General features: G+C 37.5%; 2 long non-coding RNA genes across 4 annotated transcripts in view; one reads left to right on the top strand and one right to left on the bottom strand.

Annotated features, from left to right (window-relative positions):
- Window positions 1-21274, bottom strand: part of LOC135294926 (uncharacterized) — a 24610-nt gene extending 3336 nt beyond the window's left edge. The window contains exons 1-5 of one of the 2 annotated variants that reach the window (XR_010356903.1): window positions 19180-21274; window positions 10409-10514; window positions 8205-8345; window positions 6618-6771; window positions 588-637 (exon numbers count right to left, since the gene is read on the bottom strand). This is a non-coding gene — a long non-coding RNA (uncharacterized LOC135294926). The remainder of the gene's footprint in view (window positions 1-587; window positions 638-6617; window positions 6772-8204; window positions 8346-10408; window positions 10515-19179) is intronic. The other variant, XR_010356904.1, reaches the window with a different exon arrangement.
- LOC135294927 (uncharacterized) lies at window positions 19992-26239 on the top strand. Of its 2 annotated transcripts, XR_010356906.1 has the most exons (5): window positions 19992-20181; window positions 20731-20800; window positions 23138-23289; window positions 23842-23986; window positions 26153-26239. It is a non-coding gene; the product is annotated as an uncharacterized LOC135294927 (long non-coding RNA). The 2 variants fall into 2 exon arrangements; XR_010356905.1 differs by having other exon boundaries at window positions 19992-20800.

Raw genomic sequence — 26239 nt, 5'->3', positions numbered from 1 at the left:
AGAGTTTTCTTAGTATCTTTTAATGATTTTGCACTGTCAAAGGAACATTTTTAGATGAAAGTGTACATGTAATGATGAACATGTATTTGCTTATGCTGGAATAAATATTTTGACAACACAAGTTTCTGGAAAAAGCTCATAAGTCTGTGAAGATCATTACAATCCTTTTTGGATAATGGCCAGTCTTAAGTTCAGATATTCAAATTCCCCACAATACATCAGTCTGGGAACATTCCAGAGAGATCTTCCAGAGAGATCACAGAAGTAACATTTATAATTTAGGATTGCTAGAAAAACTGAGAACAAAATATAATTTTCAACCAGCTAGAATTCAGGGCCTGCATAAATAGTTATAGAGGATCCAGTATCACAGAGCTGAAGCTTCTGAATCTCTTGACACCTTTTAGATCATGTGGTAAAGATGAGTCCATGAGCAATGGACCCACTCACAATCCTTTTCTACTTTAATTTACTGAGCATTCACCTTCTACATAACATTTCCCATTCACATAAGTAAAATCAACACATCACACATGGAAATAAGTCAAACAGATAAAAATAAAATAACTCACAGCTGTGTCACATACCTTTCTTACTTGAACAGCTCAGCAGAAATCAAATGTCTCTGGCCATGTGCCTAAAAGTGAAATTGTTTATTTTCATAGTCTTCAGTAGTAATGGTGCAGTTCATATGCATTTTACACTAGAATTTAAGGGCAATTAAAGCAGTTTAAAGCTATTACTATAGTAGCAGTTTATGACCCAAGGGACAGTTATGCTATTTAAATCAGGTTGTTCTTTTTATGTATTTATAAGTTGTCTTGACAACCACAAATCTTTAATTTTTACTAATTTTAGATTTGGTCCTCTATGCCACTAACTGTTATTTCCCAGGTCCTTGAAAATCTGTATTTAAATCAAATATCGGCACCTATGAGATTAATCAACATGGCATTAGTGATGAGTTCAAATAAACCACCTAGCTTTAGTATGACTTGGTAAGTAAGCAATTCCTAAAGAAACACATGAAAATAATTGCATGACTTCAAGTTCTCCCAGTGTGTAATAGAGCAAAAAATGCAGTTTTTGCTGATTGTACTGATCAGAACTCTGGATGGATGAGCAATTCTGCAAATATCTCAGCAGGAATTTAGTCTGTGTATAGCCTTAACCTTAGTGCGTGCCCTCTTCAGCTGATGCTAATATTGAATGACCATCAACACCAACATGTAAGAAAAAGGAAGAAATGTCAGAAGTATAGCCATGTCTGACAACTTTCCAGTTTCAATAAATAATTGACAGAAACAGAACTACTTGCCTTAAATAGGTACTAAGACTCCAAAGCAAGTTAAGCCTAATTCTCAACTTTCTTAAACAACCAGTACATATCCTATGTTTTTTTACATACCTGACATCTACTTGCACTTTCTTGTCTCACCAAACTGACCTTATTAACTTACTGAGGAGACAATCAGGACAGAAAGCACAGAGATTAATGAAAATATTTGCTTCCTGTTCAAAAAAAAGACCAGTTGATAAGGAAGCTGCATTGAGAGAATTGTGCAGCACAGGAGGACTGTGAGACTGGAGTCTGTCTGGTTGTGCTGATCAGCCACCTCGATTTTCAACCTACTATTTCCCCCCAGAAAAAATAAATACATACCATGATATTTTACCTGTTAGGCAAAGGATGGAAAGCTCCTCATAATAACAGAGCACAATTTACAGAAAACAAATCAATTTAATTTAAGAACAGTCTAGTGTTTTTGAACATGATACCCAGCTCACCAGAGCAACTTTATACTCATTAGAGTACGCAATTGCTAGACTGGTGCCTAAACTAATATTACAAATATGATTTCAAGCAAATGTAGATAGAACTATGAGCTGCCATTGCCTTTTTCTTTCTTGTGTCTGTTTCAGACACAGTTTTAAATTTTTAATTTAAAACTGCATATAATTATATTGTAAATATTCACAGAATATTTTTTTATCATAGATTCTTCAGGTTAACAATGTTGATACTAACCTTTACTATAACAGGTTAGCTCGTCAAAAAGGAGGAGGAGGAGGGATATATATGCTTAATTTCAAGCATATGAACAGCAAATTTATAAGCTCCTAGGATACATAAAAGAGGCACCTGTATATGGTTTACTCAGTTAAAAGAAGCATTAAGAAATTTTAAAAAATATATACATCCTACTTAGAGCAAAAATACAGTCTTGCATTTCTACACACTGAAATGCACATCTTATAATCTATGCATGAGATTGACCTTTTTTTTTTAATAAACTTAGAGACTTGGTAAAAATCGCATTTTCTGAAGTAACTTATTTCCCTTTCATGCTCATCTTTATTCACCACAACTTGTGTTTTTTCAGTCGAAATTCACAAGAAAATCCACATCATTTTATCATTTTTAGCAGGTAAGAAAAGAATTATATTTTAAAACAGCATGCAGCATTTTTGTGGTTAATGCTTCAGCATTTTGCTTACAGATGAACCTGTAATAATTTAATAATAGTCACAAAAGGAGGCATGGAACATTTAAGCTGAACTTTATTATAGTTAGTGGACCGTGTTTTTAAATACATATTATTAAAGAGACATATTTTCAAATTCCATTGACTTTTACGTTGCAAGGAACACAATGAATATAGATTTAGGCATACTTAAGGTTCCACCTAGACTAAAACTCATTACCTGGAGTAACTAAATACAAAGCTTTAGCAGAAATACCATATGCACAACTCACGATAGTGAAAAAAAATTAATGGCATAGTGGAACTTCTTTTTCTGAGTAGGCAGTACCCAGTGCTCTGCCCACCCTTCACGAGCTGCAGAAAGACCTGCTTTGGACTACACTCATATACCTGGTGTGTTTCCTGCTCTGTTAGGCAGTTGGCTGAGGACAATATTCTGAAGTAGAGCACCTTCTCTTGCTTTTGGACATCTGGATGCATGACTGGTTGGAAATTACTGTGAGTAATCTCATCTATGAGAATCTTGGGAGTTTCAAGTAACTACTTTTATGTCAAATACATGGTCTGAATTTTTAGCTTTCTCTGAAGAAAACTCAATTATTCTTCCTAGGCACAGTAAAATACAAAGAAGCTGGAATTTGCCTTAGCTTATACTGTTTAAAGCTTATAGCTTTATATGAAGTTTCTAAGGAACTTCATAAAAAGGACAATTTGCATTATATGGCTCTGAACTTACATATTCCTCCTATGCATAAGTTTTCTTCACTTTCCCCAAAATATGGGTGTGAAACATTATGTAGGTGAATGTGTCTGCTTCATGTTCTTTGGTGACTACAGTAAAAGTCAATCCATACTCTGACCATCTGAGAAGAACATTAGTTTATTCTCACATGAATGAGAATGAAATGTTTGGACATTCTTAATTTGTATCTTGTTAACTTCACTTTGATTCGCAAATGGGCCATAATGGCCCATTCCCAGGAAAATGTCACTACAGTATGAAAACATTTTGTATTTCAGAGCCTTTTCTTTGAAAAATTGTCACAACTATTATGTGGTCTAGATTAAGCTTGCTGACAGATAAAGTTGTCTTACAAAATTAGTCAGCCAAATGAAATGTTAGCCATTCCTTATTATTTCTATGGAACTCCTCCATGTGGATCTTCAGGATTGAGAAATAATCTATTTATTTATATAAATATTACATTTTGCACATTATACTTATGAAGTAAACAAAGATCAGTTCAGGAAATCACATGAATTGGCATGAGAAATTATTTCTAGAAATAAATGCATAATCACAATTGGAATAGCTTTACTGGGGTTATAGAAAGAGTAATTATCAGCCACAGTTCCTATAATTAAAAGAAGTTTCTCTGTTGATACAAAGTCATAGATTTCAAATTTTAAAGACCACATTTTTCCATTATTAAAAACATTTGTTTAGTCTCCATCACTTTATTTACTTAATTTTTTTAATATAGCACAGGAAAAATGCTTGAAGAATCTGATTGGTACTTTTTCAACATTTGCCTAAAATAGAAAATAGAGCAAAAATAGATTATGAGAATATCTCATTTGCATTTCCCAGACTGCAGAACAATCCCAGATACTACACTATAGACTTTTGACACTCAGAAATTTTCCTGGGGACAGAATGTGATAAAATTATAAAAAATATATATATATTAAGTACACTCTGCAATGTCTTCTTGTTATGACCATGATAAAAGTATTTTGCTAAGGAAATATTTCCTTAAAGTCTAATCTTACAAATACTAGTTAGAACTACTTCACATTGAAGTTATAAGGTCTAAAGCCTCACAATCTTCAAGTCTTCCAACAAAGCATGGAATTCCAATTCTGTAAGACATGAATCCTGATTTTTGCTTATCCATTACATCAGATTGTATCTGGGCTTCTTTGCCTATGACTTTAAAGGAAAATCTTTAAATGGTCATTAACAACAAAAGCAACCAAACCCTGACAAGGGAAGAGCAATAGAGATTCTGCCACTGCACAAAACATGATATACAGCTTATCAGAGCACTTTCTATTCCAATCTATTCTGTGGTAAACACCAATTTTCCTGGAACTCTGAATGCCTGTATCACTTGTTCCCAAAATGAAGAGAAATGTCAACCATATAGGTGAAACCGTCATACCACTGTAGCTTTGGGGAAAAGTCCTACTGACTTCAGAGAGTCCAAGACTAGAACTGAAGGAGAGGAAAACATATATCATGTGCTGTTTCATTATGAAACCATTCATCCTTGTATCTTTTATATCTTCTTCTAAATAGAGCAGTTTTGAAATCTGATTTTATAATTTATTTCTTGTCTTTTCTCAATTTCAGCACAACAAGAAATGGCTGATGTTCTCCTATTAAGCACATGATTAACTTCTAAAAGGAGAGATTCATAACAAACCAACCTTTTTAAGTTGAAGGGCACAGTAATTGAAAAACATCTAATAATGTCTCTTTTCTTGAAGAAAGCAAACAAAAATTCAGCAACAGAGTAATTAATTTTGGAGTGACCATGAGCTGTTAAATGAGCACAGGTGGCTGTTTCCACTAGTAAGCTATTTACAATAGCCTTCAAATTAACAGGAGGAAGATAGAAGCTTCAAATACATTTGAAATCTCACAAGTATGAAAAACTTCATACGTTGTAACTGAAATAAAGAAAGGTGATTAATAAGTGTCCTTTATCTAAATGAGTTACCAGATGCACTGACTCTCAAGTGTCAAAAATAATAATTAGAAGAAAAGTAAGAAAAATACTCTGGAAAAACCAGGTATTCTTGATGCAAAATGGCTCACAATTCTTTGTGTTAGTCTACCAATTTACAAGTGAGTAATTCTTCAAAGACTTTGTATTAAGAGCTCTAGCAGGAAGTCACAGACCCAGTTATGGAGCTTCAGCTTCTCCAGTACAAATTTTTTTTATCACTATGAGATATCAGATACATGATCTATCCAAGCAACAGAGCTACTTAGCTACTATAGTCAAGGAAAGCCTTCAGGAGTATAGAAAACTGATTTCTGTTTTACATATCTTTCATTGTTTTTAATGTTCAAAGATCATAGACTTGAAATCATAGAGTCATGGAATGGCCTGGGTTGGAAGGAGCTTCAAAGATCATCTCATTCCACCCCCTTGCCATGGGCAGGAATCTTTAGTGGAACCTTCCACTAAACCAACTCCCTCAAAGCCCTGTCCAGCCTCCCCTTGGACAAGTCCATGGATGGGGTAGCCACAACTTTTCTGGAAAACCTCCTCCATGGCAAAATGAAGAATTTTTCCTAAACTCAGATCTAATAACTTCAATTCGGTCTAATAACTTCAATTCTGTGAGGAAAAGCCTAGATAAAAAATAATTGCCAAAGTTAAGAAGCAGACAGTTTCTTTTAATCACTTCAGAATAAGATGTAAGATCTTTTATAACCTAGATTATTTGTCTAGCCAGCTCAAGCAGCTCAAGACATTTAGTCAGAAAGATGTGGATTGAATATATGAGTGTTTATTTTGTCAAAGTAGTTTTGCCCTTGGCATCATTTTAGTTTGTTCAGAGTAATAGCAGTATTCAATGAATCCTTTACTGGGATGATTATATTACTGGTCATCATGTTATTGACTCGTTCACAGTAATTAAATTATTTGTATTAGAACCTGCCAACTGTGCATTTAGGTGGATTATCATGAAAAAGGCATAAATCATTATTTATCCAAAATGAGAGTGTTAATTCACTGAGTCATCACAAAACTACTGCATTTACGTTTACTCTTTATCTTAATCCATGTTCAGCCTTAGGTATTGACAATTTAAAACATTCTTGATGTGAGTTGTCCTTCTATAAATATGTGCTTTTTGTGTGTTTATTGGAGCCAAATACCTCTGTATGCTTTAAAATATTCATGGGAAAAAAAACCAACTTTCTATTAGGTCTGTGCATTTCATTAAGAATATAAAAAATACACCAGAATGAAAATGCAAACAGGAAAATGCAAAAATCCTTTTTTTCCCACAAGCAAACCAGGGCACTTAGAACATAGAAATTAATCAGAATCACTTTTGTAACTTAACATTTCCAGTTGAACAAACATTAAAAATTCAGCTTCTGATTACCAGAGATGTATCTTCGCAGGCTTCAATAGCTGAGACCCAGAGAAAGACTGCTTGATTACCAAAGTGAGGAGATAGGTGGTATGAGAGAAGGAGAGAACACGAGAGCACTGAGGTATCAATTTCCTCCAGATAGTAATTTCAGAGTAAGAAAAACCTAATTAAAAGGAAGAAAACAAGACTATTGATGTCTTTTCTGTTGATTAGAACATTTGACCAGAGTCATAGAACAGATTTTTAAAAAATTATGTTGATCATACAGTGAAAATTTTGAAGACATCAAACTCAAGTTTGTGAGTTAGTTAATTACTTAGTCCACCCTGGATTGGGATCAGAGTGAGGGCAACAAAACCACTAACATTTTCTTCACTCCCAACTGACTGAGGGAAAAAAAATCTAAGAATAAAATACATAGCTAAAATACATAGCAACTGCTTTAGATTTGTCACTATTTTTATTGGCTTTAAAATAAAGAAGAAAAGATGACTCACTGAAAGTATATTGGTGTTTAACCCATATCTCATTTCTCACAATTTTACTTGAGTATTTTTTTAAGGAAAGAAATTTTAGCATTCCAGGCCAAAATGGATCTTCTACGCCCATCAAGATTTTGATTGAGTCTCGTATACCTTTATGCAATTCACAAGCCTGATGTAACTGATCCAAAAAATTAATTGAATTTACAGTATAAAAACAATAATGTAAGAAAATTAGCCCTGGTCTGAACTGATAGCTCAGGAACAAATTTCTTCCTCATATTGGAATTCATCATTTATTCATGAGAATTCCTACTTAAGGAAAATGTAATTAGAAAAACTACATGGGTTACCACTATATGGCACAAAATCACAGAGACACAACCTCAGAAATTATATTCAGTGCTACAATCTTTGATGCCTTTATAAGGAAAATAAAAAGGCAGATATGAGGAAGGCACTACTGACATATATAATAATTATATGCTCCTGTCTGATCTTTGCTGATGACAATTATCTGTTTATCTGCTGTTATTAAATACTAACTGCTTATAGATGGGGTGTCACAGATGTAAAATGACAGGGCACAGACAAAACCTTGGAACTAAAATAAAACATATAGAAGACCAACAAAATTAGTGAGACACTGGCAGTAACTACACGCTGCAGGGTTTATGTACATAGTAGACTTAGGGAAAACTCTAGACAAATAACAGCACCATCAGCTGGCATTATGAGGATTGTTCATCTTACTTTTCTCTAAACAAGGAAATGTGACCTGAACTGCAAATCACTGAATTATCAATTTAATCTTACAGGCACTTTTTTCTCTTTTCTGATCCTCCAAGTATTGCAGACACATACATCTCCATAATTTAACTGTTAAACATTATTCCTGTCAGATGATTAACACCTGATTGAAAAGTCACCCTTTCCAATATTTCATCCATTCACAAAAACTTTTAAAATTTTTCTTTGTGAAAACCATGGTATGTTTCTGTTTCATCTGGGTGCTTTTGAAACAGGCAACAGTCCCAACCACTAGCCAGGATCCACCTATCCCAGTGGGAAAATGCCATCAGCTAGACAGGTGTAGATAACACAGGAACTTTACCCATCTCTGTAATTGAAATTAATTCTCCTACAGATTTTCATTGTCAACAGGACCCTGCAAATGCTGACTTCATGTGGTCAGGTATAGCAAGATGTTCTGATCAGTCTTTCCTACTTAAGAGATTCTGGTGGATGTTGGTACCTGTAGGAAAGCACATCAAAGGGAAAAATGTGAAAACTCATAGAAGTCAAAATGTCAGCACTGACAGCTGTAGGTGCAAAAGTTGGTTGTATAGTGATTGGTTACTGACAACACCTACCACTGTTATATCTTTATTAGGTCTCCTTCAATTTTTGGCAAAACTAAAAACATGATCTTAATCCTATTTTGTGAAGGCAAAATTTAGATTTTTTTTCTCAAAGACAAAATGGCCTCAGAACTTTATTTTATATCTGGTTTTGGTTTTTGTTGGAGAAATGCTGAACAAATTCAATTAAAGAAAAAAGTGCAGTTAATAAAGTAAAGAGACTAACAGTGATCAGATGATAGATTTTAAAAAAGGTCTATCTTTTCCTTGGAGTTATCTAATTTCTCCAGAGTGACACATTATCTGTTTCATGCTATTTTTCACATAGCTCTGGGAATGACTTGTACATAGTCTTCTCTAACACACAGTTTTGAATTATTATCATTCCATTTGCATGCAATTAGGCAAAACGTAACCCTGTGTAGGTGTTGTCAGCTGGAAGATACAGAAGGAGAGGCAAATAATATTTCTTTCTTTAAAGCTTCAAATGTAATTCAATTCTTAACAGCCGTTACTCTGGGATTTGTCCCTGTTTTAGGTAGAGTAATAATGGGATTTACTCAAGGATGATTTAGGCATTAAGTGCCTACACAAATGCTTTCTATCCATAAGTAGAAACAAATTTAGATTAAGGATGTGACTGGACCTGCTGTCTTCAGTGACAAGGATATAGAGAAATCAAGAGTATACCTCTGAGTTTTCCTGAATCAGGCACAGTGTCAGAAGGAGAGAAATCATAGAAAGCCATAAATAGTAACAAAATGCTAATACATTAAAAATTGATTTTTTAAAATGAGTGGAAATATATTTTTCCATTACACAAGAAAATACAGATTTTCATTTTTTTCAATAGAATATCTCACAGTGACAGAATACACTAAACAAGTGTATCATCTGGTTGTACACTTGACTACATAATCCAAATGTGTATGTGGAAATAAATTCAGCTACCAAAAACTGCTATAATATGAAAGAGCAGAGTAAAGGCAGAAGTCCAGGATAGTGACATTAGCACAAACACTCTCAATAGGAAATTCTCAGAAAGATGGGACTGGGAATACAGAAATAATAAAAGACCATATGTTAATGATTTACAAATCTTTTTCCCTTGCAAAAAGTGTACAAATATGGAAAAGAATGTTTGTTAGATTTTCTCACTGCAAGTCATATGTCATCTCTGAATACATGTTAAATGTATGGAAAGTCCTGCAGTACAATACATGTTATTTAGCATGCTAAAAACAAATGCAATATTCAAATGGGAGGGGAAATCTCCTCAGCTGCATAAATTTAATCATACATCTATTCATAAGATTCTGGAAAATAAAGTAAAAAAATTAAATTAAATTAAATGCACAATCTGTCCTTTTAGGTCTGGACCGCAGACTTTTACTGCACTGTGTATATGCAAAATACATCAATGGAAAAGCAAAGTACAATATTTTGTTTTCTGCTGGGATTGCCTATTGCTTCACTGATCATTATATAGTATTTTATGTTACTATTAGACTATTTTTTTTTATTTGAACACACTGCACACTTGCTTTTAGTTAGTGATATTTTTGCCCAAAGCCACCTGAGTAGTATAAATACCATAATAATCAAGTACCATTTCTGGAATATGTTTTGTAGCAGGCAGAAATCACACATCTAAATGCAGAAGTATGCCATTTCAAAGATATCATACAATACTTATTATGGGCCCATTTGCACTGAACAGTAAAGTAGGGGATCACCATTGTAATAAATGGCTAGTGTAATGTTGGCTCTCATGAATGTTAAACGTGTATTATAAGGCTGAAGGAAGTTCTGTTAAGATCTGGTGTTTCCATATAAGTTTTGTAATGTTTAAAGTTGATCTCCAACCATAGGATTACCCAGAATCCAAGAGATGGGATGAAGGAGGAGCCGGATAGGAAGAGTGACAGATGCACGAGTGTGGGGAGGGTCGACTTACCTTAACTGCTTCAATATTTGCAGAAATATCTGTTGTGCAATTTAGCAGCGTTCTGGATGCACTTCAGGTTTTAACAGAGCAGGCTGTTCTTCCTTCTGTACAACTGCTGATATAATATGACCACTGTTACATTTTCACTGCTGAAAAAATATTTATACTGATTTAAATTTCTTTAATAAGGTTTAAAAATGGACATTTCACTGAATGATAAATGAATATTTAAATTAAGAGGGAAGCTCTATTTTTATACTATGCTTTCTTAGTCTTTGTTTTGGTCATCAAATCACTGAATCATTAAGTTTGGAAAGGACTTCCAAGATCAACAAGTCCAACCTCTGACCAAACACCAGCTTGTCAACTAGGCCAGAGCAATGAGTGCCACGTCCAGTTGTTTCCTAAACACCTCCAAGGATAGTGACTCCACATACCCCCAACCCGTTATAATACTTGAAAACCCATTCAGTGAGGAAATTCTACATAATATAATACATTCTTTTTCCTTCACTTCCAGAATCCACTGTGGCTTGCACTGGGCCTAGGCTGATAGAGCACTATCAACTGGCCAGACCTCTCCAGGTACACTGCTCTTCAAGTTCATTTTCCTCATACAGTAGTGCAAACACGACACTATTCCTGCACTTCTCGTGACATCTTCTACCATCCTTGCTCCTGTGATAGGGCTTCTCCTGAAAGCCTTCAATAGCTTTGAGATATTCCTTTCAAAGGATAGGTATAAGAATGCTTTCATTCAACAGAGCCCCCTGAAGACATCACTCTCTTTTTTTCAGGTTCTGAACTGTTATTCCATTATTTGCAACAGAGATTAATCTGCATCTCTCAAAGAAATCTTAAGAACAAGCATCATTCCTGTATTTCTGATGGAGTTATTGAACAGTCCACACAGGCCTATCAATATTCTCATCATAATCCCAGATGAATGCACTCCAAACAGGCTATTCCAAGACCTTCAAAACTCTTTTGAACAAACATCTTCAAACTCTTCAAAAAGGCACTAAACCTCTAAATAAAATTCTAAACCCCATCAGCCTCATAAATATCTGTTTCCATGAAAATGTATCCTCATAAACCCCATGAAAATCATACAAGCACTCTCCTCATAAACCCTATAAAAATCACAAAGGTGCTTTTCCTCATGAAGACCATAAACCTCTTAAAGCTGCTCACCTTATAAACCGCAAAAACCTCATGCAGCTTCTCTCCACGTAAAGGCACTCTTGCCTTTAACCCATTTCACATCAGAACCCCATGTCATCAAGTCCATAAACCTGAAAAAGGCCATAAAGCCCTTAAAGGTGCTCTCCTGATAAATCCCATAAATCTCTTAAAGGCTCTCTTCTCATAAACCCCATGAACTTCATAACAGAGGATCTCCAGATAAACACCAGAAACCTCCAAAGGGCACTCACTTAACAAATCTCTAAACTTCATCATAAACCCCAAGCTCCACATAAAGGTACCAACCTCATAAATGCCATAAACCTAAGAAAAGTATTCTCATAGTAAAGGTACTCTCCCCATAAACTTCATAAGGGAGCTATCCTAGTAAACTCGATAATCCTCATAAAGGCACAATCCTCATAAACCCCATAAAACTCAAAAAGGCTCTCTCCTTATAAATCCTGTAAACCTTACAAAGGCCCTCTCCTTATAAATACTCATGCAGAGACCACATACATTTTATAAAGGCACTCTCCTCATCAAGAGCATAAATCTCAGAAATGTGCTTTCCTACAAATCCCCATAAACTTCATACGGGCGCTGTCCTCATAAGGCCCATAATTTTTTTAAAGGGATCACTACAAAAAAACCCGTACACCTCATGAAGGTACTCTCACATATACTTCATAAATATAATAAAGATTTTTATTAAGAAAGCAGCTTTATTAGGTGTATGGGATTTTTGAGGAGAGCGGCTTTATGAGGATTTTAGGGATTATGAGAAGAACACATGTATAGGTTTGTGTAATTTATGAGGTGAGAACCTTTAAGAGGATTCTGAGGAAAGTACCTTTCTAACATTTAGTCTTGATGAGAAGAGCGCCTATATGAAATTCATGTAGTTTATGCAGGAAGTGCCTTTATGACAGTAGTGCCTTCATGACGTGAGCACCTTTATGAAATTTATAGGATTTCACCTTCATGAGCCTTATGGCCTTTATGGGATTTATCTGGTTATGGCATTTTGGATTAGAGTGTCTTTATGTGGAGTGTCTTTATGAGGTTTTGTAGTTTATGCAGAGATCAGCATTAAGAGCTTTATGTCCTTCATTGTTGCAGCATGGCAGGGTGGTAGAAATGCTGCAACCTTCTCTGAAGTGTCTCCTTCAGAAGCCGCTCAGAGTAAGGCCACAAGAGCAGCCATTTCAAGTCCATGCACACACACATGCCACCGATAGGTCAGCAGAGGAAAGACAGGAAGGGTATTTGTATGATGTATTCCAGCGAACATTTATTCCAAACCATGCTGAAGGGATCAGAGACAAAGACAAAACCATGTGGCCTGCATGACTTGAGTATGGGGTCAGTGACCAATGACCTGAGGGCACAGGGGCGGGCAAAGGGCAGAGAAAAGGGCAGCAACCTGTAGGGACAATGAGGGGTGAATAATTGGGGTGGGCAGTGCCAACTGGCCAATGGAACCAGTGTAATCTAGTGTACACTGGCAGTAGTGCTGCAGAGGGCTGAGTCCTCTCTATCAACCTAGGTGGGGAAAACTATGATATATTTTTCCAAGGCAAGGCTCTGGGGAATTCCCTGAGGGGGAGGATTCAGGGGATTCCACAATTCATGAGGAGATCCCCTTCATGGGGAAAGTGCCTTTATGATATTTATAAGGCTTTTGAGGAGAGCACCTTTTATGTACTTTATTGGTGTTGAAGGTTGCAGTTTTCCTTTTGTTTTCTTTCTCTTAGGGAATTTTCTCCCATTTTTTTGCAAAGAGACAATAACCACTGGGTACTTAAGGGAGACAAAAGAAGTTGCCTTGGAAAGGGTGTGGCTGGCTACACTCTTATCCAAAGGTTTCTCTTCAAGGGGCAAAGATATAGAGAGAATTGGTCTGGGAAAAGAAGGGGCTGGGGCAGCTTTTAGCCAGCATTCAGAGAGAAAAGAAGTTGCAGCAGCTGTGAGAAGAATTTGCTACCACTGCAGAGTTCTGTTTTCTGCTGCCTTCTACTGTGAGTGGAGCTCTGGTCCTAAGAGTGGCTGTCGCACTGGGACCTTATTAATACCCTACCTCACCAAACAAAAGACCCTTCACCATCTGTGCAGGTGCCTCAGGGAAGGCTCTGGGATCCCTGAGCCCTTTCAGGGATCCTCATGGATCCTCGGAGAGCATTCACCTTGTCCTGCTGATAAGCCGGGCTGCTGCTGCCCAGCTCCTGCCATTCCTCTGTCACTGCTCTGGGTTTTTGTCACACTAGCCCAGAGCCCCCCTGCCTGCCAGGATGCCCCAAGGTTCCAGCTACAGCTGCAGAGTTTCTGCTGCCTCTTGCTGCCCCGGGTGAGCCCGTCCTGCCATTCCACCCTGCTGCTTTCCAGGTTCCTGCCACAGCTCCTTTTGCTGTCCAGAGAGGCCCTGGATCGGCCATCCCTGGGGGTTTGTAAGGGAAGCCCCATCTCCATCCCTTTCCACAGGGCCCACCCGCCATTGTCCGCATGCGGAGAAATGGCTGGGCCCGTGCCACAGCGCCCCTGCAGGCGTGGAGGAATCACCGCAATTGCCCTGCCCACTGGGAGCCACCAGCGCCCCTGCTGGCCGTGAGCGGAACTGCACCAGAGGGGAAAGGGCTTAAAGAGTGGGAGAGACTGTTTCCTTCATTTTCTGTTCTTGGTGGTTGTTGTTACCGTTGTCATTTGTTTGCCTTGTTATGCATACACATACATTATTCCTTTTCTCATAGCTTTGCCTGAAAGACCCTAAATTTCAAATTTATAATAATTTGCAGGGAAGGGGGTCATATTGTCAATTTCAACAGAGATTCCTGCCTCCTTTAGCAGATGCTTTTCTTTCAAACCCAGACAATTGAATTTACAAGGAGAGTGTCTTTATGAGGCTTATGTTGTTTATTAGGTGATCTTATTATCTTTATGGGCTTTCTGAAGTGAGAACCTCTATAGAGTTCATAAAGATTATGTGAAAAGAACTTTCTGAGGTTTATAGTCTTGATGAGGTAAGTGCATTATGAAGTCCATCTGGTTTATGCAGAGAGTGCCTTGACAAGGAGAGTCCCTTTCTGAGGTCTTGATAAGGAAAATGCATTTATGAGATGGATGTGGTTTATGCATGTGTGCATTTATGGAATTTATAAGGTTTATCAAGACAATGTCTATGAATTTTATGTGGTGTCTGAGGAGAGCATCTTCAGGAGGAGAGACCCTCATAAGAAGACAATTTCATTAAGTTCATGGCTTTTATGAAGAAAGGGCCTTTATCAGTTTTATGGGTTTACTATGAGGCCACCTTAATGAAGTTTATACAGTTTATGAGGAGAGTGCCTCTCCACATAAGCTCTATAAACCTCACAAAGGTGCTCTCCTCAGAAAACCCAGAAATGTCATATAGACACTCAAGTTATAAAACCCCAAAACCTCATAAATGCATTTGCCTAATTATCCCCATACACCTCATAAGGTTGCTATCCTCAGAGACTGATAATCCTCACAAAGACAGTTTCCTCCTAAAAACAGCCTAAAAACTTCATAAGGCAAACATATGTCAAAGAGGTGCTTTCTTCATCAAGGCAATCTCTGCATAAACTATTTACACTTCATAAATACATGCTCCTCATCAAGATCATAAACCTCAGAAAGATGCTTTCCTCATAACTCCACAAACTGCATAAGGGCACTCTCCACATAAAGGCACTCTCTTCATAAACTTCATAAAGGTACTCTCCTCAGAAGCACCATAAACCTCATGAAGGCACTCTTCAAAATAATGTTATCAACCTCACAAAGGTGCTGCTATAATTGTGCAGGATACTCTGAGTTTTGGTGAAGAGGTGTTTGTGTGTGGAGGGAACTGTTAGCTACAGAAGGAAGTGGTTTTGGTTAAAACAAATATTCTCCAGCAATCAGGTCATGGACAAGCAAGGATTGCTCTCCAAGTGAAGTCATCATAAGCTTGTCTCTGAGAAAAACTGGCAAAAACCGCAGGTAGCAACAGAGAGAATTGGAACTTTGGCAAAGGGAGAAATCTGGCCAGGAAGAACATGGTCCATCTAAGATGACTACCCAGGGAGTCCTATGGGAATCTGAGATGGTGGGCCCAAAAGAGAAGCACACTTCTGCTGAAGAACTGGTAAAATTGCAATCTGCCTTAGAGGCTGAAACCATTTCTTGCCTCAGGGCAGAATAAGAGCTGATGGCTCAAAAGCAACTATCCCAGAACCTGAGAAACCTATTAAACCAATTTTTGCAAAGCCAAAGGGCTTTAATGATGCGAATTAACACCCTAGGCAGAAGCTTGCATGCCAGCCTGGGGCAGGTGTTGGGTCTCCATGAACATAATCTCATCCAAAGGGAAGAGTTCACCCCAAAGACTCCTCCCCACACCTTGAACTCTGCCTATATGTAAAAAATGAGGAGAGGGAGGAAGGACCTCCTGGCTATGATGCTACTGATGTCACCTCCATTAATTCGTTGAAGGAAGGATACAACTCATCAGAGCCTATGCCCTCTAAAAATCACTCTTAGCCCTGTCCTTTTGCTGATGGTGGTAATATCACACCCTGAAACAAAACTGACTAAGCTGCAGGGGTGAATTAACAACCAGTCCAAAGGAAATAAAACAGAGACTCTTTTGAAAATTTTACTGATGTGGGGAAATGAAATAAAGCTTTCTGAGGAAACAGCACATGGCAAAAAACTTTGGTCTTTTAATTAGGATGCCTACTGTTGCATAAAAGGTTTAAACTTGTGGGAGGGGGGAGAACTGATCCCTCTTCCCACTTCAACATGCAATAAAAATACTGGGAGTGTGTGGGAAGTCACAAGCTTCCAAACAAGGCACAAGAAGTAGCTGATACCCTTTCAGCCTTCTTTTAGATTATTTTATTAATTTTGAAATTTAGAGATTTTGACCACAACAAAAAACTCTCAGATCCACTCCCAAAAGGTGAGCTGGGATCAGGAGGTAAACTTGAATATCCACAAAAGCTCACTAATAAGACATAGAAACTTAGTTTCCCTGTATTTTCAAATGAAACTTTGTATTTGCTCCTGTACTGCCTCCTTCTGGTGGCAGTGGATATTAAGCCTTGCCTGCTATTATTGAATTGCTGTAGAATTGCTGTTGATGCAGGAAAAATGCTTTCATTATTTTGCAAGTTTATTGTTTCCATATATTCTCCTAAACCAATAATCTGGGTATACATCCAGACATTAATAAAATCTGCTGCAAACAAAAAAACACAGAGGAACCATATGGAAATCTGCTGCAAATAAAGCTCCACAAAATGCGGTATTCTAAAATAAAATACATGAAAATATTTTTGTTTTTGTCATTCCAGAACAGTGTTACCAACACTGCTATTTGTTCCTGGATTAATCAGCTATTCCAGCAAGCACTTATGATAATTGTAATAGCAAGAATGGCTTCAAATGCCAGAGAAATAAATGAGTAAAAGAGTAGGATGTCCATTTCACTAAGGACCACTCTAACATCACATTGATAATTAGTTATTTAACTAATTAAAAATGGAAAGGTCTCAAAGGATCGTTGGCTACTCCATCTTGTTTGCCTGCATGATACTGAGAATACTCATAGGTATTGTTAGAGTACTAGATAACTTCATTAGTGATCGTCACATTTCTGACTGTTGTTATTACTCTATTTATATTCATATATGTTTGTATAAGGTTAAATGTCTATGTAAGTCTGCTTACAGTATTTTTAAATATTCATATTTTCTCACTGGTTGCCATGGTGAGTGGAAAAGGTTCCTCCCTCAATTTAGTTTTGGGAGGTCATATGATTATGGAAACTAATCTGTGTGCCTCTCTCTTGCTATCTTCTCAGGGCAAAGCATTAAATAACCAAGGGAAGCACATGTAGTAGTGGTATGAAATGCATAATAGTGCAGAAGCATAGCAGCTGGATGTAGATATTCTCAGTTCAGTCAAAGAAAGAATAAATGCCTTCTGTTCACCTTCTGAAGACTGGAGTCTTTGTTCCCATCCCTGACTCAACAGTGACAGCTGGAAAGTTCTCGCCAGCTGTAGAAGTGACTAAAAGATTTTTGGCTGGAGAGCCACTGAAGGTTTTGGTTAAGTTGAAAAGGTTTTTGGCCAGAATCAGGACCCTGAAAATAATATGCTAAGGAGATTGGAATGAATGAGTGTTACTATATATTTGACTCCCATGCCTGAGGCAATCCAGATAATTTTAGATAGCAGAATTGTACTCTATATTGTTTCCCATGATGTCCATTTCCCTTTTCTCTCCTCTTGAGTACAGGCTCTGGGAATCTCCCTGAAACTTGGTTGGTGGGAGGGATAAAGTTGGTAAATCTGGGACTTGTGTATTTGTTTGGGTTGTGGGGACACCTGGATCTGTAAAATTGTCGACTCCAAAAGGCAAGGTGGCCTAAATTGAATTTGCCAAGCTATTTTGGAACCTGACTTACAAGTACAAAAATAGTTGTGTAAATTATCTAAGAATTAGTTAGTGAATATGAAATCTTATAGAAGGAAAGTGCTGTCTCCAGGAATACACCAGAAATCATGGACTGATCTGCTGGACTCTGGGTGCTGAAAGACTGCTGCATGAACTCTCCCTCCCAGAACCTGACTGTCCTGCAATTTTTGGACTCATGGGATGGGGGAAGGAGGGGAGGTGGTCTAGGTGTGTGTGTGAACTGCATAGAAGGATATTAGCTAGGTTTATGAATAGCAGCTACCCATCATATGAGTTCCAGTATGCTTTTCTCTTCTTTTCTCTCTGCTCTCTCTGCTAGACTGGACTAGGAGAGGAATGGTGCCCTGATTGGACACAAGAGAAAACATTCCAGGATGGTGGTGCCAGTCAATGTTTTGAGACATGGGGTGGTTGCCAGAGACTGAATAACTCTGATGTCTCAGCACATTTTGAAATGTTTTGGAATGAGTTTGGTGGAAGGGGCAGATTAGGTCCTGCAAAAGCAACACAGTGAAATTCCCCACCCCAGCCCAGAGCCACGGTCCCAGCCCTGGCCAAGCTGTCAATCAATCACACACCATGGGTGCTGCTGACCCAGCCCCTGACTGGCCAAATGATCAGAAATCCCACCCAGGAAGAGCCTCGGGCTTAAAAGCCCCCAGTATTGGCGTTACATGGGTCTGGAGTATGCCAGCTTCTTTGGAGTTCACGCTGGAGTCCTAGCAGTTGGTAGCTATATGTGTGTATTTTGGTATCTCTTCTTTCATTCTGTCTCTTTCTTCTTCTCCTAATCCTCTTTACATGGAATTTTTGGGATTACTTAACACATTATGGATTTAAAAATTTCTAGATTAAACGGGCTATGTTTGTGCTAAGCAAATGCTAAGTTTCTGCTAAGTTAATACTACATAAATACTAAATAATGCTATAGTAAGTGTTTTATATTTGATTTGGAGCTATATTTACTCATTTGCCAAAGCTTCCTAATTTTCTATATTTTTGCCAGTAAACTTTTGTGTAATTTTCTCTTCTTGAAAATATCTGGTGGGGATTTCTCCTTTGCATCAGCTAGAGTAAAGAAACTGTGAGTTTAACCCCTGAATTTAAGTACCTGGGGTGTAACAGGAACTTTCCTTATAAGCCCTGTAAAAATCATTAGGGCACTTTTTCTCATGAAGACCACGTGCTCATGTGGTGGATTTGGTCATGAAGGCCATAAACGTTTTAAAGCTGCTTGCCTCCTAAACCCTGAAAACCTCATACAGGTGCATTCCACATAAAGGTGCTCTCTTCACAAACCCATTTCACATCATAAAGGCACTCCCCTCATCAACCCCATTAAATTCACTGGAGACCATAAACCTCATAAAGCTCATATAGGTGCTCTCCTGATAAACCTTATTAACCTCTTACTGGTGCTTTACCCATAAACCCCATAAACAATATCTCCCCATAAACACAAAAAATTTTCTAGCAGGTCCATTCTTAATAAACACCTTAAACCTCATAAGGGCAGTCACCTCATAAACCCCAAAGTCCTCATCAAGGTGCTCACCTAATAAACCCTAAAAACCTTAAAATACTATGCTAATTAAGGTTCTTTCCACAAAAACCTAATTAACCTCATAAAGGTGCAGTCCTCATAAAGCTCATAAAGACTCTCTCCTCAAAAGCCCCATGAACTTCATAAAGGCACTCCCTGCCTAAACTACAAATTTCATAAATGCAGTCTCCTCATCAAGACCATAAACCTTAGAAAAGTGCTTTCCTCATAATCCCCATCAACTTCATAAAAGATATCTCCTTGTAAACCCCATAAACATAAGGGCACATAAAGCTGCTCACCTCATAAAGGTGCTCTCCTCATAAACTCCATAATACTTATAAGGGCGCCTTTATGACCATTAGAGGGATTATGAGGAAAGCATGGATTATGAGGAAAGCAAACCTTTTATGAGGTTTATGGGTATATTAGAAGAATGCCTTCATGAGGTTTATGGGGTTTATGTGGAGGCTGCTTTGTAATGAGGGTGCTTTTATGAGGTTTGTAGAGTTTATGAGGAGAGCAGCATTATAAGGATCATGGGGGTTCTGAAGACAAAGTCATTTTCAGGTGATTGTATATATGCTTTTATTTATGATATTTATAGGCTTTACGAGGACAGGGTCTCTAAGAATTTTATGGTATTGAGGAGGAGAGCACCAATATGAGGTTTATGGAGTTTAGGAAGAGAGTATCCTTATGACCTTTATGGCCTTCATGGTATTAAAGGCCTTTTTGAATTTTATGGAATTGATGAAGAGAATGTCTTTATGACAATAAGGGGGTTTATGAAGAGAGTGTCTTTAAGAAATTTATGGCCTTCATGAGGAGACAGTCCCCACAAGAAAAGTGCTTTTATGATATTTGTGGGGCTTATGAGGAGAGTGCCTTTATGAGGTTTATTTGGATTATGAGGTTTGTGAGGAGAGTCCCTCTTCACATAAGCCCCATAAACCTCATAAAATATTCTCCTCATAGAGGACCTCTCCTCAGAAACCACATAAACCTCATAAGGGTGCTGTTCTCAGAAACCCCATAATCCTCACAAAGGCACTCTTCTCCTTAAGACATCCGCCTCATAAACACCATAAACCTCATAAATGTACTGTCCTAATGCAGGTGATTTCCTCATAAGCCCCATAAGCTTCCTAAAGGAGATCTCCTCATAAACATCAGGAACCACATAAAGGTACTCTCTTAATAAAACACCTATACCTCATAAAAGCACTCAACTTATAAATGCCATAAACCTCACAGAGGTACTCAACTCATAAACTTCATAAACTTCAAAAAGGCCATAAAACTCATAAAAGCAATCTCCTTATAAAGATGCTCTCATCATAAGCAACATAAACACAATCTCTTTATAAAACCCAGAAATCTCATAAAGTTGTCACCTCATGAAGGTGTCTCCTCCTGAAGATGCTGTCTTCATAAAAGATATAATAATCATAAAGGCACTCTCTTCACTGAGGTGCTGTCTTCAAAAACCACATCAACTTCATAAAAGTAGTCCCCTCATCAAGAGAAAAGCCTCAGAAATTGGCTTTTCTCATAATTCCCATAAACTTCCAAGGATGATGTCTTCATAAACCCCTAAGTGTCATAAAGGAAATCTCCTCATGAACCCTGTAAATATTGTAATGCTGCTTTCCTCATGAAGGCCTTCAGCCTTCTAAAGGCACTCTCCTCATAAACACCAAAACCTCATAAAGGTGTTCTCCTCCTGAAGGCACTCTCTTTATAAACCCCTTACAAAATTCATAAAGGCCATAAAGCTCATAGAGACACTCTCCTCTTAAACCTTATAAATGTCTTAAAGGTCCTCTCTTGATGAACCCCATAAACATCAGAGAGTCAGCTTCTCAAGAACCCTATAAAAACAATTAAGGCTTTTTCTCCACATAAATGTCAAGGAACTCCTCCAAAAGGCTTTCCTCTCTTGAGTTTCCTTACCATGCCTATATTTGCTGGATTGCTATAGATGTGTTCCTTTATGTGCTGCCTCTGCCTCAAGCACTGGAACCTACAATTCCCTTGCAACATCTTTAACTAAATCCACTATGCATGTGAGCTTATGCTCAGAAATATGATCCACTGAATTAGAATTAGAGCAAATACAGGACAAGAAGGAGTCATCTCATGTTAACTTATCAATACCAGCTGCCACAATGATTGTAATTACCTCTGCTCTCTCCAGTGTGACAGAGGGGACCACAAATGTACGTCAGCAATCGCAGCTAAAGAAAGCTTGAAGTACCAAAGCCTTAACAGAAAATAAAGGAAATATTTCCCCTTTAAACAGCACACCTGTTTCAGTATCCCAAGCACTTTAGTCATGTAACTAAGGTGGATTTGAGAAAAGTAAAATCCCGTCCAAAAGAAAGAGAGCTCACATGTTAATGTACAAAATACATACCTGAAGCTATCTGGGAGAAATAACTTTCATAGTACAAAACTCCTTACACAGCCTATGTAATGTTATGTATATGCCTACATATGTAATGCTTATAACTATTCCTAAAATGCATGGCTTGGTTTGCTGCCATAATCTTGAATATACAAATTACTTTCCATTTTTTCTCCTATGACTGTGTTTACAGTATTTGTCTTGTTATGGAAGATAAATCCCTACCCAGGAAATGCAAGTACGGAGAAGGAAAACAGGGAACAATAAATCGAAGCACTAGTGATATTTAGTAATAAAATCACAATGCTGAGATTCACAAGATATTAAATACCTGCTATTACTTTTATTTTAGAAGTATTACTTATCTCATGCAGAGATAGATGGACAACTCAAGTTTTCCGCTGCAGTTTCTGAAGACTGATTTTTCCTAGTTAACTACTATTTGTGTTATACTTCAGGTTTTCTCTTCTTTGCATCACACTAATTCAACAATAATGAAAAATTAAGTCCTTATTCTCTGATCAACACAAACCCTGTGGCATCAGTGGCAATATCAAGTTTGTGTGTTATTTTGTCAACATACTTCTGTTCAGCACACCAAAATCTGCATTATTAGTAAATAAAACTATTAACAATCTGAATTGGCCACCTACCTACATAACTACTCCCTGACTATTCCACTAGACTACCAACATGCCAACACGCTTGTGGCCATGCTCATTTTGCAAAAACAACATCTGCCTGCTAGCAAGTTCCCTGAGACCATGGCTTGATCACAGAGCAGCCACCTGCTACTTCTCCTACTCCTGTTCAGAGTTACTCTCTGCATTCACAGCCCTAATTTCCTTCCTTGGGCTGGTGTTTTGCCAATTGATAAAGGGGGTGAGAGAAAGGACACAGACACCAATAGAAAGAACGGTCTTAGTTTACTATTATTATTGAGGCAAAACAGAAGTAAAAGGATATATTTGATAAAACAAGCTTATTACTCGCTCAGCTTCAGCAACAAGCAAACATAAGCAAGGTGATGCATCTAATCACTATTATACAAGAGAGAGAGAATAGTGTTTGAGAAAGACACATCACCAATTGCCTAAATACTTTACCATCATCCAGAGTCTGCAATTGCTGGGGAGCCCTGTTTCACAGCAAAGACCTGGAGAACCCTTCCTGGCAACTGGGAAAATCCCACCCATTGTGACCACTCATAGATGAGGTCTCCAGTTCACCCAAAACAGGGGTCCAGCTTTTATAGACCCAAATCAACAGTAAGTACCTGGTTCTGATGGCACATTTACCAAACAGCCAGGGCCAAGGCTTGGCCAGAGCCCAGGCCACAGCGAGAGGATTTTTGCCTAAAATAATCTGCTAACAAGCCTGTAGAGTTATCAGCTGGGAGGATTTCTCCTATTAACAAGACTTTAGGGATATTAGTTGGAAGAATTTTTTAATATATCTTACACAATGTTGTACAAACATCTCTACAACAGCTGGTTTGGCATTAAGAAAAACTAATATAAATGTTTTGATCATCTATTTTTAACTAAAGAACCTTGATGATATTAATAGCATCAAGCTCAAGATTCATATTCTAAGTCAACTCAGGCTTAGGCCTGCAGTTCAGGGCTTAGCAAATTCAGTTGGAAATTCCAAATTCCTCAGACCTTTTACCTTACTTTGCTTTATTTCCTATGAATTCAACATAAGTGAGGTTATGACAAAATCATTCTATAATGCATCCTAAATAGGGATTATGACATAGACTGCCATATTTCTGTAAATAGCATAATATGATGTCAGCATTAAAATTACTCATACAGGATGCCTGAACATGAACAATCGGATTCAATGTGCACACGGCAGCCTACCCAGTCCCCACCATCTGTTACCTTGCAGCAGCAGCCACCAGGAGCACTTGCAGAGGGAAAGTGCACAGGCAACAGGAGAAGATGGTTAATGGCTTCTGTGAGTCCCTCTGTTCTCCAGGCAGCCATAACATGCAGGCAGCACACAAGAAGGGATCAGGTTCAGTTCCCTACGTTATTCTGGCAGTACACTCTTGCTCCTCCTTTTTGCTGCTGTTAGAACTGGTGGTATTCAGCCCAGTTTCTCGTGCCAGCCTCTAAAAATGCAAGACCAAACACAAGCCTTTGAAAGCAAACTTAAAGAGTGTGGTTCACAGAATCTGGTATCTTCAATCTCATTATAAAAACAAATATATAATAACATTTCACTTGAGTGAGTTAAACCCTATCCCAGTTGCCTTCTCCTGAGACTCTTTTGTTATTTAATGACAACAAAAGGATCTGAGCAAAAAAAAAACAAAAGCAGACAATTACTTTTCCTCCCTTTTCTGGTGGAGGCTTAGCTCATAGTAGCAACATATTTCCCTGTGACTAGATTTTCCTTTTCACTGGATATTTAAAGGGAAAGGTGAATAAATGACAGTGCTTAAAATAAAAACATTAAATACTCATAGCAGAAAATCCATAAATCTAGGCACAATCCATATAAAGGTCATTTTGATATTTGTTTTAACAGGGACCTAAGAAAAGTATAAAGTATCCCACTTACCACCTGTATCCTTAATGCAGAAAACAGCTTCTAGAAACACATCACTGGCTTTGCCACGGAATTAGATTTGCTATCTCACTGCACCAGCCTGCAAATCTATGCAAGCTTTAGACATAGGTTACTCTGAATAAATGAAATACAGATTTCTGAAATACAGAGAAAGCTCGGAAAGCAAGTTGTCATCTCTGACCCAAGATCTCTGTCCTTGGGTGAACTGACCCAAGAGCTGATGCTGCCCCAACATGCAGCAGCAGCTAAACTGCAGGGCTTGAACAGATGTTACAGATTTGGTTTTCATCAATATTTTGCTAGTTTCTGTTTATATTGAACAAGGTCTTTGCACTGTGGCTTCAACTAACTTGTAAAACATTCAGGTCTAGTAAATGTGTTACAGCATAGCAACTTTAAAAGGTGGTAATAGAAGCTTAGGTGAAGAAGTGAACTCTTTGTCCTATCCCAGTTTCCTTCAGTGGTTATCTAAAGAACATCAGCCCTGAGTAAGGGCAACTGAGTCATTAGTAATACTCCCTCCAGACTTTAAACTTCTTTTAGCAAAAGACATTAGGAGACCAAGCAAATATTTTAAAAGCTACAAGGATGATTTCAAGTAAACCCAAGACCTTACAAAAATCCCCAGCATTTCAGAAAGGTTTTAGACTTGATCACAGGTAAATTGGGGGGCTTTTTGATTGTATTAACTAGCTTAAATTCCCTGCATTACCAATTTGCAGTATAACTTTTCTTTGTCCAGAACCATAAATGCCTAACTTACTTGAAATAGGGCTGACTTAATTTCTAAATAAATATTGCAAAAGCAAAGTAAGAGAAAACCATAATTATACAATACATTAGAATGTGGAAAAAGAAGATTAAATCTTATTTAAATATAATTCTTGGGCATTAGTAACAGCTCTATAATTAATAACAACACAGTTGACTTCACTAAGTCTTATAGCAGCAATTAAATTTCCACTGATGTATTAAGAATACTTAGGTTTCATAAAAAGACTGGGGGTGGATTTTTTTTATCATTTTCTTTACTCTGTATTGAATATTATGCAATTCCTGTAGATTTGTAAGTCAAGCTTCACTGCCTACTAGGAAATACACTTGTAATGTACATTATATATATGCAGAAGATAGGAGCATAATTTCTGTAAACTTTGATAGATTTCAAAACAAGATTATGAGTTTTTTTAATTCAAAAGCAAGACAATGGCCAGTTCATATTCATTCTCTTTTTTGACATTACCATGGGCTTTAAGTTCCATTAATCAAAAACTTTATTTATCAGCTTTTCCAGGTTCAGATTATCCTCTTCCCCATTCTTGGGGAAAAAAACATGAAGTTACTTTTTTTCGGGACTGAGAGATATTTAAGTTCTAGTTAAGAATCAAAAGACAATGTCCTTATTATCTTCTCCCAATACAAACTTCTCTCTATTTATACTAAGATGAATAGGAATTGTGATTAATTATTCATGTGTCTCCTCTAATCTGAGCTGAATAGTTTACAAATACAGCTTACATACCTTTTTCCTGTTATTTGATGTTTCAGATTTACCACCTTCTGACATTTGTCAAATGCAGTTTCCAGGATCAGCCTGATTTTTTTCAAGCTATCATGGCCTAAATAAGAGCCACC

The sequence above is a fragment of the Passer domesticus genome, chromosome 2, assembly GCF_036417665.1.
Source record: "Passer domesticus isolate bPasDom1 chromosome 2, bPasDom1.hap1, whole genome shotgun sequence".
In the NCBI taxonomy this organism is placed as follows: Eukaryota; Metazoa; Chordata; class Aves; order Passeriformes; family Passeridae; genus Passer; species Passer domesticus.
Note: the sequence above shows the minus strand (reverse complement) of the source record. Positions and strands in the feature narration are given on the sequence as shown.